This window comes from Triturus cristatus, chromosome 12 (assembly GCF_964204655.1).
Source record: "Triturus cristatus chromosome 12, aTriCri1.1, whole genome shotgun sequence".
Taxonomy (NCBI): Eukaryota; Metazoa; Chordata; class Amphibia; order Caudata; family Salamandridae; genus Triturus; species Triturus cristatus.
Window position 1 is genome coordinate 663,461,243 of NC_140595.1, and position 16,183 is coordinate 663,477,425.

The window sequence follows — 16,183 nt, forward strand, 5'->3', positions numbered from 1 at the left end:
TAGGATTGCTTATTGCCAAGCTTCCCTTTCCTGCTTTCATATTATCAAGAAAATATCATGAAGATCATTGAATTATAAATTATTGCCTCACCCCTTCCGATCGCCTGACGAACGCCTGACAAACGCCATTCTCACCCTGCCGGGCAAAGCCAAATAAGCCATGCATATTTACAGTTCCTTTGAAAGGCAGAGCGAGGACTAGGACCTCTGTTCCGACTGAATCTGCATCCACAGAAAGGATGTTATAAGGCCCTACAAATTTCACCAAGGAGATGTGAAATTCTTCCCCCATAAAATTCTTTTTTTCCCAGATACCCCGGCTCTTAGGCAAATGAGGTTACTCCTCAAAACCCCACCCCCACTCACCATAAATATCCTTCTCTCCTGCTGTCCATTCAAATGATACAAGGTATCTTGTACATAGAGAGAAAGGGAGAATAGGCAGACTTGTGCTTCAAAGATTTGGTGACCTTGGATGGGTGGGTTGAATGAAGAAGTGAACCTGGTTTCTGGGAAAGGAGTATCGAGATGAAGATGAGGAAAAGTGAACATGGACCACATTCATAGGTTAGAGAAATACATTTAATAGGTTGAATGGTTTTGAAAAGTGAACTTCGAGCAGTAATTGTTGTTTTTTAAATTGCAAATAAATTAAAAATGAATGTGGGATTGGAGGCACACTCTGAGCAGAAAAGCACCATAAGCTGCTATGGTGCAACTCAAGATGGTGAATAGAACCTTTAATATGATGATGCTCTTCTTTTGCTAGTTTTTTCGAGTCACCTTTTATTGTAAGTAGCTGATACAGCATTTTTTGCAGCTCTTCAGTTTATGGTTATCATGTGAGAACACTGTTTTCATCATATTTATTATTCTACAAATGTATTTTTAAATGCACTGATGTGGTGTTTGCATGAAATGCAAGATGGCACATCATGGAATGTTTAAACTGAGCATCGCGTAGGATATGTGATATTTGGCACCCAGAGGAGTAGGACACGTAGATCCTATAAGAAGTAAAGACTCTCTAGCAAGGGCCGTCCATACTCTGAGTTTAAACTTTACTTTTTGTGAAATGGTTTATGAAAACAACACGGCTGCTCCAGGTGAGGCTCGAACTCACAACCTCGGCATGGCTCAGTGCAAGTACTGCTGTATAAGTACCGCGCGCTAACCGATTGCGCCACTGGAGCTCTCTCTTTTCACATCTCCCCAGGTGAGCCATCTACAGCTGACCAAGTAGATGACAGACACTGCTCCATCATTCACTGTGCAAGATCGACTCACATGCTAGCATGTTATCATGACTATTAAAAATACAGTCCTTAGATTCTATAATTGTCCTATAACATATGCTCTGTCTATTCAAAACCCCATAGAATTATATCTTGACAGTTCTGACAAAGTCTAGGGGAATCTTATGAATATTTGTAATTAGCACATAGTAAGAATTTCCCAAAAATGAAATGTAGGTCCCTAATTGGGGGAAGACGTGGAATGTGAGATCTTGCCTCAGCTGTTTTTTTTCTTTTTTAGGTACATTATATTGACACTTCAGTACCTTTTGTGAAGCAAGGTTTCAGATGGGGCTGTAGGGCAGACGAGGTGGCCGAGTGGTTAAGGCGATGGACAGCTAATCCATTGTGCTCTGCACGCGTGGGTTCGAATCCCACCTTCGTCGGAAAGCCATCAGAGTCTCTTTTGATGGCCAGCATTTCTTGTAGTATAATTACACTCTCTTTCAAGACAGAGCCAGGATCCGCTAGATGGGATCATCTGACTGTTCCATTTTAACAAATATGTCAAATAAAGTGAAGTATTTTGTGCGTAATAGAAATTAGATCTTTCATGGAGTTTCCAGAGGATTGCCTTTCACTCACTCCTGGCTTATTAACCAGTTTGGATAAATAGATTGATAAGAAAGCAGCTCTTACTCCTAAAGTTTAGGCCGTCTCAAATGAATGACTGTTAACATATGTCTGCCCCACAGAGACAGATCACTTCTAATAAGTGGGTTCTCTATATGTCACTGATTGCAGACATACTAACTAGAGCTATCGGTATGGTCTTGAATGTGAAAACTCTTATTTTCTCATATGAAAATGTAGTTTTTCATACTTCCAAGAAAAGTGCCTTAAGCATGGTCTTCAATGTGTGCGCGCACGTGGACATTCATATGCAACTACGTTTCCATACAGAGTCTCAAAATCATAGATATATTCATACCTCAGTAAGAATACATGTTGCAATTTACATCCTGCGTGCAGACTGGCCTTGTAGCTCAGTGGCAGAGCACTGGTCTTGTAAACCAGGGGTCACGAGTTCAAGCCTCATCAGGGCCTTTTTACATGAGTCTTTCTGTATGTTGTTTTCAAGTCATTCTTCCCTGGAGTCACACCTTGCTTTAGGATTGCTTATTGCCAAGCTTCCCTTTCCTGCTTTCAAATTATCAAGAAAATATCATGAAGATCATTGAATTATAAATTATTGCCTCACCCCTTCCGATCGCCTGACGAACGCCTGACAAACGCCATTCTCACCCTGCCGGGCAAAGCCAAATAAGCCATGCATATTTACAGTTCCTTTGAAAGGCAGAGCGAGGACTAGGACCTCTGTTCCGACTGAATCTGCATCCACAGAAAGGATGTTATAAGGCCCTACAAATTTCACCAAGGAGATGTGAAATTCTTCCCCCATAAAATACTTTTTTTCCCAGATACCCCGGCTCTTACGCAAATGAGGTTACTCCTCAAAACCCCACCCCCACTCACCATAAATATCCTTCTCTCCTGCTGTCCATTCAAATGATACAAGGTATCTTGTACATAGAGAGAAAGGGAGAATAGGCAGACTTGCTTCAAAGATTTGGTGACCTTGGATGGGTGGGTTGAATGAAGAAGTGAACCTGGTTTCTGGGAAAGGAGTATCGAGATGAAGATGAGGAAAAGTGAACATGGACCTCATTCATAGGTTAGAGAAATACATTTAATAGGTTGAATGGTTTTGAAAAGTGAACTTCGAGCAGTAATTGTTGTTTTTTAAATTGCAAAGAAATTAAAAATGAATGTGGGATTGGAGGCACACTCTGAGCAGAAAAGCACCATAAGCTGCTATGGTGCAACTCAAGATGGTGAATAGTACCTTTAATGTGATGATGCTCTTCTTTTGCTAGTTTTTTCGAGTCACCTTTTATTGTAAGTAGCTGATACAGCATTTTTTGCAGCTCTTCAGTTTATGGTTATCATGTGAGAACACTGTTTTCATCATATTTATTATTCTACAAATGTATTTTTAAATGCACTGATGTGGTGTTTGCATGAAATGCAAGATGGCACATCATGGAATGTTTAAACTGAGCATCGCGTAGGATATGTGATATTTGGCACCCAGAGGAGTAGGACACGTAGATCCTATAAGAAGTAAAGACTCTCTAGCAAGGGCCGTCCATACTCTGAGTTTAAACTTTACTTTTTGTGAAATGGTTTATGAAAAACAACACGGCTGCTCCAGGTGAGGCTCGAACTCACAACCTCGGCATGGCTCAGTGCAAGTACTGCTGTATAAGTACCGCGCGCTAACCGATTGCGCCACTGGAGCTCTCTCTTTTCACATCTCCCCAGGTGAGCCATCTACAGCTGACCAAGTAGATGATAGACACTGCTCCATCATTCACTGTGCAAGATCGACTCACATGCTAGCATGTTATCATGACTATTAAAAATACAGTCCAAACGGAATAGATTCTATAATTGTCCTATAACATATGCTCTGTCTATTCAAAACCCCATAGAATTATATCTTGACAGTTCTGACAAAGTCTAGGGGAATCTTATGAATATTTGTAATTAGCACATAGTAAGAATTTCCCAAAAATGAAATGTAGGTCCCTAATTGGGGGAAGACGTGGAATGTGAGATCTTGCCTCAGCTGTTTTTTTTCTTTTTTAGGTACAGTATATTGACACTTCAGTACCTTTTGTGAAGCAAGGTTTCAGATGGGGCTGTAGGGCAGACGAGGTGGCCGAGTGGTTAAGGCGATGGACTGCTAATCCCGTGTGCTCTGCACGCGTGGGTTCGAATCCCACCTTCGTCGGAAAGCCATCAGAGTCTCTTTTGATGGCCAGCATTTCTTGTAGTATAATTACACTCTCTTTCAAGACAGAGCCAGGATCCGCTAGATGGGATCATCTGACTGTTCCATTTTAACAAATATGTCAAATAAAGTGAAGCATTTTGTGCGTAATAGAAATTAGATCTTTCATGGAGTTTCCAGAGGATTGCCTTTCACTCACTCCTGGCTTATTAACCAGTTTGGATAAATAGATTGATAAGAAAGCAGCTCTTACTCCTAAAGTTTAGGCCGTCTCAAATGAATGACTGTTAACATATGTCTGCCCCACAGAGACAGATCACTTCTAATAAGTGGGTTCTCTATATGTCACTGATTGCAGACATAATAACTAGAGCTATCGGTATGGTCTTGATTGTGAAAACTCTTATTTTCTCATATGAAAATGTAGTTTTTCATACTTCCAAGAAAAGTGCCTTAAGCATGGTCTTCAATGTGTGCGCGCACGTGGACATTCATATGCAACTACGTTTCCATACAGAGTCTCAAAATCATAGATATATTCATACCTCAGTAAGAATACATGTTGCAATTTACATCCTGCGTGCAGACTGGCCTTGTAGCTCAGTGGCAGAGCACTGGTCTTGTAAACCAGGGGTCATGAGTTCAAGCCTCATCAGGGCCTTTTTACATGAGTCTTTCTGTATGTTGTTTTCAAGTCATTCTTCCCTGGAGTCACACCTTGCTTTAGGATTGCTTATTGCCAAGCTTCCCTTTCCTGCTTTCATATTATCAAGAAAATATCATGAAGATCATTGAATTATAAATTATTGCCTCACCCCTTCCGATCGCCTGACGAACGCCTGACAAACGCCATTCTCACCCTGCCGGGCAAAGCCAAATAAGCCATGCATATTTACAGTTCCTTTGAAAGGCAGAGCGAGGACTAGGACCTCTGTTCCGACTGAATCTGCATCCACAGAAAGGATGTTATAAGGCCCTACAAATTTCACCAAGGAGATGTGAAATTCTTACCCCATAAAATACTTTTTTTCCCAGATACCCCGGCTCTTAGGCAAATGAGGTTACTCCTCAAAACCCCGCCCCCACTCACCATAAATATCCTTCTCTCCTGCTGTCCATTCAAATGATACAAGGTATCTTGTACATAGAGAGAAAGGGAGAATAGGCAGACTTGTGCTTCAAAGATTTGGTGACCTTGGATGGGTGGGTTGAATGAAGAAGTGAACCTGGTTTCTGGGAAAGGAGTATCGAGATGAAGATGAGGAAAAGTGAACATGGACCACATTCATAGGTTAGAGAAATACATTTAATAGGTTGAATGGTTTTGAAAAGTGAACTTCGAGCAGTAATTGTTGTTTTTTAAATTGCAAATAAATTAAAAATGAATGTGGGATTGGAGGCACACTCTGAGCAGAAAAGCACCATAAGCTGCTATGGTGCAACTCAAGATGGTGAATAGAACCTTTAATATGATGATGCTCTTCTTTTGCTAGTTTTTTCGAGTCACCTTTTATTGTAAGTAGCTGATACAGCATTTTTTGCAGCTCTTCAGTTTATGGTTATCATGTGAGTACACTGTTTTCATCATATTTATTATTCTACAAATGTATTTTTAAATGCACTGATGTGGTGTTTGCATGAAATGCAAGATGGCACATCATGGAATGTTTAAACTGAGCATCGCATAGGATATGTGATATTTGGCACCCAGAGGAGTAGGACACGTAGATCCTATAAGAAGAAAAGACTCTCTAGCAAGGGCCGTCCATACTCTGAGTTTAAACTTTACTTTTTGTGAAATGGTTTATGAAAACAACACGGCTGCTCCAGGTGAGGCTCGAACCCACAACCTCGGCATGGCTCAGTGCAAGTACTGCTGTATAAGTACCGCGCGCTAACCGATTGCGCCACTGGAGCTCTCTCTTTTCACATCTCCCCAGGTGAGCCATCTACAGCTGACCAAGTAGATGACAGACACTGCTCCATCATTCACTGTGCAAGATCGACTCACATGCTAGCATGTTATCATGACTATTAAAAATACAGTCCTTAGATTCTATAATTGTCCTATAACATATACTCTGTCTATTCAAAACCCCATATAATTATATCTTGACAGTTCTGACAAAGTCTAGGGGAATCTTATGAATATTTGTAATTAGCACATAGTAAGAATTTCCCAAAAATGAAATGTAGGTCCCTAATTGGGGGAAGACGTGGAATGTGAGATCTTGCCTCAGCTGTTTTTTTTCTTTTTTAGGTACATTATATTGACACTTCAGTACCTTTTGTGAAGCAAGGTTTCAGATGGGGCTGTAGGGCAGACGAGGTGGCCGAGTGGTTAAGGCGATGGACAGCTAATCCATTGTGCTCTGCACGCGTGGGTTCGAATCCCACCTTCGTCGGAAAGCCATCAGAGTCTCTTTTGATGGCCAGCATTTCTTGTAGTATAATTACACTCTCTTTCAAGACAGAGCCAGGATCCGCTAGATGGGATCATCTGACTGTTCCATTTTAACAAATATGTCAAATAAAGTGAAGTATTTTGTGCGTAATAGAAATTAGATCTTTCATGGAGTTTCCAGAGGATTGCCTTTCACTCACTCCTGGCTTATTAACCAGTTTGGATAAATAGATTGATAAGAAAGCAGCTCTTACTCCTAAAGTTTAGGCCGTCTCAAATGAATGACTGTTAACATATGTCTGCCCCACAGAGACAGATCACTTCTAATAAGTGGGTTCTCTATATGTCACTGATTGCAGACATACTAACTAGAGCTATCGGTATGGTCTTGAATGTGAAAACTCTTATTTTCTCATATGAAAATGTAGTTTTTCATACTTCCAAGAAAAGTGCCTTAAGCATGGTCTTCAATGTGTGCGCGCACGTGGACATTCATATGCAACTACGTTTCCATACAGAGTCTCAAAATCATAGATATATTCATACCTCAGTAAGAATACATGTTGCAATTTACATCCTGCGTGCAGACTGGCCTTGTAGCTCAGTGGCAGAGCACTGGTCTTGTAAACCAGGGGTCATGAGTTCAAGCCTCATCAGGGCCTTTTTACATGAGTCTTTCTGTATGTTGTTTTCAAGTCATTCTTCCCTGGAGTCACACCTTGCTTTAGGATTGCTTATTGCCAAGCTTCCCTTTCCTGCTTTCAAATTATCAAGAAAATATCATGAAGATCATTGAATTATAAATTATTGCCTCACCCCTTCCGATCGCCTGACGAACGCCTGACAAACGCCATTCTCACCCTGCCGGGCAAAGCCAAATAAGCCATGCATATTTACAGTTCCTTTGAAAGGCAGAGCGAGGACTAGGACCTCTGTTCCGACTGAATCTGCATCCACAGAAAGGATGTTATAAGGCCCTACAAATTTCACCAAGGAGATGTGAAATTCTTCCCCCATAAAATACTTTTTTTCCCAGATACCCCGGCTCTTACGCAAATGAGGTTACTCCTCAAAACCCCACCCCCACTCACCATAAATATCCTTCTCTCCTGCTGTCCATTCAAATGATACAAGGTATCTTGTACATAGAGAGAAAGGGAGAATAGGCAGACTTGCTTCAAAGATTTGGTGACCTTGGATGGGTGGGTTGAATGAAGAAGTGAACCTGGTTTCTGGGAAAGGAGTATCGAGATGAAGATGAGGAAAAGTGAACATGGACCTCATTCATAGGTTAGAGAAATACATTTAATAGGTTGAATGGTTTTGAAAAGTGAACTTCGAGCAGTAATTGTTGTTTTTTAAATTGCAAAGAAATTAAAAATGAATGTGGGATTGGAGGCACACTCTGAGCAGAAAAGCACCATAAGCTGCTATGGTGCAACTCAAGATGGTGAATAGTACCTTTAATGTGATGATGCTCTTCTTTTGCTAGTTTTTTCGAGTCACCTTTTATTGTAAGTAGCTGATACAGCATTTTTTGCAGCTCTTCAGTTTATGGTTATCATGTGAGAACACTGTTTTCATCATATTTATTATTCTACAAATGTATTTTTAAATGCACTGATGTGGTGTTTGCATGAAATGCAAGATGGCACATCATGGAATGTTTAAACTGAGCATCGCGTAGGATATGTGATATTTGGCACCCAGAGGAGTAGGACACGTAGATCCTATAAGAAGTAAAGACTCTCTAGCAAGGGCCGTCCATACTCTGAGTTTAAACTTTACTTTTTGTGAAATGGTTTATGAAAATCAACACGGCTGCTCCAGGTGAGGCTCGAACTCACAACCTCGGCATGGCTCAGTGCAAGTACTGCTGTATAAGCACCGTGCGCTAACCGATTGCGCCACTGGAGCTCTCTCTTTTCACATCTCCCCAGGTGAGCCATCTACAGCTGACCAAGTAGATGACAGACACTGCTCCATCATTCACTGTGCAAGATCGACTCACATGCTAGCATGTTATCATGACTATTAAAAATACAGTCCAAACGGAATAGATTCTATAATTGTCCTATAACATATGCTCTGTCTATTCAAAACCCCATAGAATTATATCTTGACAGTTCTGACAAAGTCTAGGGGAATCTTATGAATATTTGTAATTAGCACATAGTAAGAATTTCCCAAAAATGAAATGTAGGTCCCTAATTGGGGGAAGACGTGGAATGTGAGATCTTGCCTCAGCTGTTTTTTTTCTTTTTTAGGTACAGTATATTGACACTTCAGTACCTTTTGTGAAGCAAGGTTTCAGATGGGGCTGTAGGGCAGACGAGGTGGCCGAGTGGTTAAGGCGATGGACTGCTAATCCCGTGTGCTCTGCACGCGTGGGTTCGAATCCCACCTTCGTCGGAAAGCCATCAGAGTCTCTTTTGATGGCCAGCATTTCTTGTAGTATAATTACACTCTCTTTCAAGACAGAGCCAGGATCCGCTAGATGGGATCATCTGACTGTTCCATTTTAACAAATATGTCAAATAAAGTGAAGCATTTTGTGCGTAATAGAAATTAGATCTTTCATGGAGTTTCCAGAGGATTGCCTTTCACTCACTCCTGGCTTATTAACCAGTTTGGATAAATAGATTGATAAGAAAGCAGCTCTTACTCCTAAAGTTTAGGCCGTCTCAAATGAATGACTGTTAACATATGTCTGCCCCACAGAGACAGATCACTTCTAATAAGTGGGTTCTCTATATGTCACTGATTGCAGACATAATAACTAGAGCTATCGGTATGGTCTTGATTGTGAAAACTCTTATTTTCTCATATGAAAATGTAGTTTTTCATACTTCCAAGAAAAGTGCCTTAAGCATGGTCTTCAATGTGTGCGCGCACGTGGACATTCATATGCAACTACGTTTCCATACAGAGTCTCAAAATCATAGATATATTCATACCTCAGTAAGAATACATGTTGCAATTTACATCCTGCGTGCAGACTGGCCTTGTAGCTCAGTGGCAGAGCACTGGTCTTGTAAACCAGGGGTCATGAGTTCAAGCCTCATCAGGGCCTTTTTACATGAGTCTTTCTGTATGTTGTTTTCAAGTCATTCTTCCCTGGAGTCACACCTTGCTTTAGGATTGCTTATTGCCAAGCTTCCCTTTCCTGCTTTCATATTATCAAGAAAATATCATGAAGATCATTGAATTATAAATTATTGCCTCACCCCTTCCGATCGCCTGACGAACGCCTGACAAACGCCATTCTCACCCTGCCGGGCAAAGCCAAATAAGCCATGCATATTTACAGTTCCTTTGAAAGGCAGAGCGAGGACTAGGACCTCTGTTCCGACTGAATCTGCATCCACAGAAAGGATGTTATAAGGCCCTACAAATTTCACCAAGGAGATGTGAAATTCTTCCCCCATAAAATACTTTTTTTCCCAGATACCCCGGCTCTTAGGCAAATGAGGTTACTCCTCAAAACCCCGCCCCCACTCACCATAAATATCCTTCTCTCCTGCTGTCCATTCAAATGATACAAGGTATCTTGTACATAGAGAGAAAGGGAGAATAGGCAGACTTGTGCTTCAAAGATTTGGTGACCTTGGATGGGTGGGTTGAATGAAGAAGTGAACCTGGTTTCTGGGAAAGGAGTATCGAGATGAAGATGAGGAAAAGTGAACATGGACCACATTCATAGGTTAGAGAAATACATTTAATAGGTTGAATGGTTTTGAAAAGTGAACTTCGAGCAGTAATTGTTGTTTTTTAAATTGCAAATAAATTAAAAATGAATGTGGGATTGGAGGCACACTCTGAGCAGAAAAGCACCATAAGCTGCTATGGTGCAACTCAAGATGGTGAATAGAACCTTTAATATGATGATGCTCTTCTTTTGCTAGTTTTTTCGAGTCACCTTTTATTGTAAGTAGCTGATACAGCATTTTTTGCAGCTCTTCAGTTTATGGTTATCATGTGAGAACACTGTTTTCATCATATTTATTATTCTACAAATGTATTTTTAAATGCACTGATGTGGTGTTTGCATGAAATGCAAGATGGCACATCATGGAATGTTTAAACTGAGCATCGCATAGGATATGTGATATTTGGCACCCAGAGGAGTAGGACACGTAGATCCTATAAGAAGAAAAGACTCTCTAGCAAGGGCCGTCCATACTCTGAGTTTAAACTTTACTTTTTGTGAAATGGTTTATGAAAACAACACGGCTGCTCCAGGTGAGGCTCGAACCCACAACCTCGGCATGGCTCAGTGCAAGTACTGCTGTATAAGTACCGCGCGCTAACCGATTGCGCCACTGGAGCTCTCTCTTTTCACATCTCCCCAGGTGAGCCATCTACAGCTGACCAAGTAGATGACAGACACTGCTCCATCATTCACTGTGCAAGATCGACTCACATGCTAGCATGTTATCATGACTATTAAAAATACAGTCCTTAGATTCTATAATTGTCCTATAACATATACTCTGTCTATTCAAAACCCCATATAATTATATCTTGACAGTTCTGACAAAGTCTAGGGGAATCTTATGAATATTTGTAATTAGCACATAGTAAGAATTTCCCAAAAATGAAATGTAGGTCCCTAATTGGGGGAAGACGTGGAATGTGAGATCTTGCCTCAGCTGTTTTTTTTCTTTTTTAGGTACAGTATATTGACACTTCAGTACCTTTTGTGAAGCAAGGTTTCAGATGGGGCTGTAGGGCAGACGAGGTGGCCGAGTGGTTAAGGCGATGGACTGCTAATCCATTGTGCTCTGCACGCATGGGTTCGAATCCCACCTTCGTCGGAAAGCCATCAGAGTCTCTTTTGATGGCCAGCATTTCTTGTAGTATAATTACACTCTCTTTCAAGACAGAGCCAGGATCCGCTAGATGGGATCATCTGACTGTTCCATTTTAACAAATATGTCAAATAAAGTGAAGTATTTTGTGCGTAATAGAAATTAGATCTTTCATGGAGTTTCCAGAGGATTGCCTTTCACTCACTCCTGGCTTATTAACCAGTTTGGATAAATAGATTGATAAGAAAGCAGCTCTTACTCCTAAAGTTTAGGCCGTCTCAAATGAATGACTGTTAACATATGTCTGCCCCACAGAGACAGATCACTTCTAATAAGTGGGTTCTCTATATGTCACTGATTGCAGACATACTAACTAGAGCTATCGGTATGGTCTTGAATGTGAAAACTCTTATTTTCTCATATGAAAATGTAGTTTTTCATACTTCCAAGAAAAGTGCCTTAAGCATGGTCTTCAATGTGTGCGCGCACGTGGACATTCATATGCAACTACGTTTCCATACAGAGTCTCAAAATCATAGATATATTCATACCTCAGTAAGAATACATGTTGCAATTTACATCGTGCGTGCAGACTGGCCTTGTAGCTCAGTGGCAGAGCACTGGTCTTGTAAACCAGGGGTCATGAGTTCAAGCCTCATCAGGGCCTTTTTACATGAGTCTTTCTGTATGTTGTTTTCAAGTCATTTTTCCCTGGAGTCACACCTTGCTTTAGGATTGCTTATTGCCAAGCTTCCCTTTCCTGCTTTCATATTATCAAGAAAATATCATGAAGATCATTGAATTATAAATTATTGCCTCACCCCTTCCGATCGCCTGACGAACGCCTGACAAACGCCATTCTCACCCTGCCGGGCAAAGCCAAATAAGCCATGCATATTTACAGTTCCTTTGAAAGGCAGAGCGAGGACTAGGACCTCTGTTCCGACTGAATCTGCATCCACAGAAAGGATGTTATAAGGCCCTACAAATTTCACCAAGGAGATGTGAAATTCTTCCCCCATAAAATACTTTTTTTCCCAGATACCCCGGCTCTTAGGCAAATGAGGTTACTCCTCAAAACCCCACCCCCACTCACCATAAATATCCTTCTCTCCTGCTGTCCATTCAAATGATACAAGGTATCTTGTACATAGAGAGAAAGGGAGAATAGGCAGACTTGCTTCAAAGATTTGGTGACCTTGGATGGGTGGGTTGAATGAAGAAGTGAACCTGGTTTCTGGGAAAGGAGTATCGAGATGAAGATGAGGAAAAGTGAACATGGACCACATTCATAGGTTAGAGAAATACATTTAATAGGTTGAATGGTTTTGAAAAGTGAACTTCGAGCAGTAATTGTTGTTTTTTAAATTGCAAAGAAATTAAAAATTAATGTGGGATTGGAGGCACACTCTGAGCAGAAAAGCACCATAAGCTGCTATGGTGCAACTCAAGATGGTGAATAGAACCTTTAATATGATGATGCTCTTCTTTTGCTAGTTTTTTCGAGTCACCTTTTATTGTAAGTAGCTGATACAGCATTTTTTGCAGCTCTTCAGTTTATGGTTATCATGTGAGAACACTGTTTTCATCATATTTATTATTCTACAAATGTATTTTTAAATGCACTGATGTGGTGTTTGCATGAAATGCAAGATGGCACATCATGGAATGTTTAAACTGAGCATCGCGTAGGATATGTGATATTTGGCACCCAGAGGAGTAGGACACGTAGATCCTATAAGAAGTAAAGACTCTCTAGCAAGGGCCGTCCATACTCTGAGTTTAAACTTTACTTTTTGTGAAATGGTTTATGAAAAACAACACGGCTGCTCCTGGTGAGGCTCGAACTCACAACCTCGGCATGGCTCAGTGCAAGTACTGCTGTATAAGTACCGCGCGCTAACCGATTGCGCCACTGGAGCTCTCTCGTTTCACATCTCCCCAGGTGAGCCATCTACAGCTGACCAAGTAGATGACAGACACTGCTCCATCATTCACTGTGCAAGATCGACTCACATGCTAGCATGTTATCATGACTATTAAAAATACAGTCCAAACGGAATAGAGTCTATAATTGTCCTATAACATATGCTCTGTCTATTCAAAACCCCATATAATTATATCTTGACAGTTCTGACAAAGTCTAGGGGAATCTTATGAATATTTGTAATTAGCACATAGTAAGAATTTCCCAAAAATGAAATGTAGGTCCCTAATTGGGGGAAGACGTGGAATGTGAGATCTTGCCTCAGCTGTTTTTTTTCTTTTTTAGGTACAGTATATTGACACTTCAGTACCTTTTGTGAAGCAAGGTTTCAGATGGGGCTGTAGGGCAGACGAGGTGGCTGAGTGGTTAAGGCGATGGACTGCTAATCCATTGTGCTCTGCACGCGTGGGTTCGAATCCCACCTTCGACGGAAAGCCATCAGAGTCTCTTTTGATGGCCAGCATTTCTTGTAGTATAATTACACTCTCTTTCAAGACAGAGCCAGGATCCGCTAGATGGGATCATCTGACTGTTCCATTTTAACAAATATGTCAAATAAAGTGAAGTATTTTGTGCGTAATAGAAATTAGATCTTTCATGGAGTTTCCAGAGGATTGCCTTTCACTCACTCCTGGCTTATTAACCAGTTTGGATAAATAGATTGATAAGAAAGCAGCTCTTACTCCTAAAGTTTAGGCCGTCTCAAATGAATGACTGTTAACATATGTCTGCCCCACAGAGACAGATCACTTCTAATAAGTGGGTTCTCTATATGTCACTGATTGCAGACATACTAACTAGAGCTATCGGTATGGTCTTGAATGTGAAACTCTTATTTTCTCATATGAAAATGTAGTTTTTCATACTTCCAAGAAAAGTGCCTTAAGCATGGTCTTCAATGTGTGCGCGCACGTGGACATTCATATGCAACTACGTTTCCATACAGAGTCTCAAAATCATAGATATATTCATACCTCAGTAAGAATACATGTTGCAATTTACATCCTGTGTGCAGATTGGCCTTGTAGCTCAGTGGCAGAGCACTGGTCTTGTAAACCAGGGGTCATGAGTTCAAGCCTCATCAGGGCCTTTTTACATGAGTCTTTCTGTATGTTGTTTTCAAGTCATTCTTCCCTGGAGTCACACCTTGCTTTAGGATTGCTTATTGCCAAGCTTCCCTTTCCTGCTTTCATATTATCAAGAAAATATCATGAAGATCATTGAATTATAAATTATTGCCTCACCCCTTCCGATCGCCTGACGAACGCCTGACAAACGCCATTCTCACCCTGCCGGGCAAAGCCAAATAAGCCATGCATATTTACAGTTCCTTTGAAAGGCAGAGCGAGGACTAGGACCTCTGTTCCGACTGAATCTGCATCCACAGAAAGGATGTTATAAGGCCCTACAAATTTCACCAAGGAGATGTGAAATTCTTCCCCCATAAAATACTTTTTTTCCCAGATACCCCGGCTCTTAGGCAAATGAGGTTACTCCTCAAAACCCCACCCCCACTCACCATAAATATCCTTCTCTCCTGCTGTCCATTCAAATGATACAAGGTATCTTGTACATAGAGAGAAAGGGAGAATAGGCAGACTTGTGCTTCAAAGATTTGGTGACCTTGGATGGGTGGGTTGAATGAAGAAGTGAACCTGGTTTCTGGGAAAGGAGTATCGAGATGAAGATGAGGAAAAGTGAACATGGACCACATTCATAGGTTAGAGAAATACATTTAATAGGTTGAATGGTTTTGAAAAGTGAACTTCGAGCAGTAATTGTTGTTTTTTAAATTGCAAATAAATTAAAAATGAATGTGGGATTGGAGGCACACTCTGAGCAGAAAAGCACCATAAGCTGCTATGGTGCAACTCAAGATGGTGAATAGAACCTTTAATATGATGATGCTCTTCTTTTGCTAGTTTTTTCGAGTCACCTTTTATTGTAAGTAGCTGATACAGCATTTTTTGCAGCTCTTCAGTTTATGGTTATCATGTGAGAACACTGTTTTCATCATATTTATTATTCTACAAATGTATTTTTAAATGCACTGATGTGGTGTTTGCATGAAATGCAAGATGGCACATCATGGAATGTTTAAACTGAGCATCGCGTAGGATATGTGATATTTGGCACCCAGAGGAGTAGGACACGTAGATCCTATAAGAAGTAAAGACTCTCTAGCAAGGGCCGTCCATACTCTGAGTTTAAACTTTACTTTTTGTGAAATGGTTTATGAAAAACAACACGGCTGCTCCAGGTGAGGCTCGAACTCACAACCTCGGCATGGCTCAGTGCAAGTACTGCTGTATAAGTACCGCGCGCTAACCGATTGCGCCACTGGAGCTCTCTCTTTTCACATCTCCCCAGGTGAGCCATCTACAGCTGACCAAGTAGATGATAGACACTGCTCCATCATTCACTGTGCAAGATCGACTCACATGCTAGCATGTTATCATGACTATTAAAAATACAGTCCTTAGATTCTTTAATTGTCCTATAACATATGCTCTGTCTATTCAAAACCCCATAGAATTATATCTTGACAGTTCTGACAAAGTCTAGGGGAATCTTATGAATATTTGTAATTAGCACATAGTAAGAATTTCCCAAAAATGAAATGTAGGTCCCTAATTGGGGGAAGACGTGGAATGTGAGATCTTGCCTCAGCTGTTTTTTTTCTTTTTTAGGTACAGTATATTGACACTTCAGTACCTTTTGTGAAGCAAGGTTTCAGATGGGGCTGTAGGGCAGACGAGGTGGCCGAGTGGTTTAGGCGATGGACTGCTAATCCATTGTGCTCTGCACGCGTGGGTTCGAATCCCATCTTCGTCGGAAAGCCATCAGAGTCTCTTTTGATGGCCAGCATTTCTTGTAGTATAATTACAC

General features: G+C 40.9%; 11 non-coding genes across 11 annotated transcripts; 5 read left to right on the plus strand and 6 right to left on the minus strand.

The window, feature by feature from the left end:
• Window positions 1-1,098: 1,098 nt before the first annotated feature.
• Window positions 1,099-1,193, minus strand: TRNAI-UAU (transfer RNA isoleucine (anticodon UAU)). The gene is made up of 2 exons: window positions 1,156-1,193; window positions 1,099-1,134 (listed from the first exon to the last, which is right to left on the minus strand). It is a non-coding gene; the product is annotated as a tRNA-Ile (tRNA).
• Window positions 1,194-3,502: 2,309 nt separating this feature from the next.
• On the minus strand, window positions 3,503-3,597 carry TRNAI-UAU (transfer RNA isoleucine (anticodon UAU)). Its single transcript has 2 exons — window positions 3,560-3,597; window positions 3,503-3,538 (listed from the first exon to the last, which is right to left on the minus strand). It is a non-coding gene; the product is annotated as a tRNA-Ile (tRNA).
• Window positions 3,598-4,681: 1,084 nt separating this feature from the next.
• On the plus strand, window positions 4,682-4,753 carry TRNAT-UGU (transfer RNA threonine (anticodon UGU)). The gene has a single exon. It is a non-coding gene; the product is annotated as a tRNA-Thr (tRNA).
• A 1,161-nt stretch (window positions 4,754-5,914) lies between these two features.
• Window positions 5,915-6,009, minus strand: TRNAI-UAU (transfer RNA isoleucine (anticodon UAU)). The gene is made up of 2 exons: window positions 5,972-6,009; window positions 5,915-5,950 (listed from the first exon to the last, which is right to left on the minus strand). It is a non-coding gene; the product is annotated as a tRNA-Ile (tRNA).
• Window positions 6,010-7,086: 1,077 nt separating this feature from the next.
• TRNAT-UGU (transfer RNA threonine (anticodon UGU)) lies at window positions 7,087-7,158 on the plus strand. Its single transcript has one exon. It is a non-coding gene; the product is annotated as a tRNA-Thr (tRNA).
• Window positions 7,159-8,318: 1,160 nt separating this feature from the next.
• Window positions 8,319-8,413, minus strand: TRNAI-UAU (transfer RNA isoleucine (anticodon UAU)). The gene is made up of 2 exons: window positions 8,376-8,413; window positions 8,319-8,354 (listed from the first exon to the last, which is right to left on the minus strand). It is a non-coding gene; the product is annotated as a tRNA-Ile (tRNA).
• A 1,084-nt stretch (window positions 8,414-9,497) lies between these two features.
• Window positions 9,498-9,569, plus strand: TRNAT-UGU (transfer RNA threonine (anticodon UGU)). Its single transcript has one exon. It is a non-coding gene; the product is annotated as a tRNA-Thr (tRNA).
• A 1,161-nt stretch (window positions 9,570-10,730) lies between these two features.
• Window positions 10,731-10,825, minus strand: TRNAI-UAU (transfer RNA isoleucine (anticodon UAU)). Its single transcript has 2 exons — window positions 10,788-10,825; window positions 10,731-10,766 (listed from the first exon to the last, which is right to left on the minus strand). It is a non-coding gene; the product is annotated as a tRNA-Ile (tRNA).
• Window positions 10,826-11,902: 1,077 nt separating this feature from the next.
• Window positions 11,903-11,974, plus strand: TRNAT-UGU (transfer RNA threonine (anticodon UGU)). Its single transcript has one exon. It is a non-coding gene; the product is annotated as a tRNA-Thr (tRNA).
• Window positions 11,975-14,312: 2,338 nt separating this feature from the next.
• TRNAT-UGU (transfer RNA threonine (anticodon UGU)) lies at window positions 14,313-14,384 on the plus strand. Its single transcript has one exon. It is a non-coding gene; the product is annotated as a tRNA-Thr (tRNA).
• Window positions 14,385-15,546: 1,162 nt separating this feature from the next.
• Window positions 15,547-15,641, minus strand: TRNAI-UAU (transfer RNA isoleucine (anticodon UAU)). The gene is made up of 2 exons: window positions 15,604-15,641; window positions 15,547-15,582 (listed from the first exon to the last, which is right to left on the minus strand). It is a non-coding gene; the product is annotated as a tRNA-Ile (tRNA).
• Window positions 15,642-16,183: the final 542 nt, after the last annotated feature.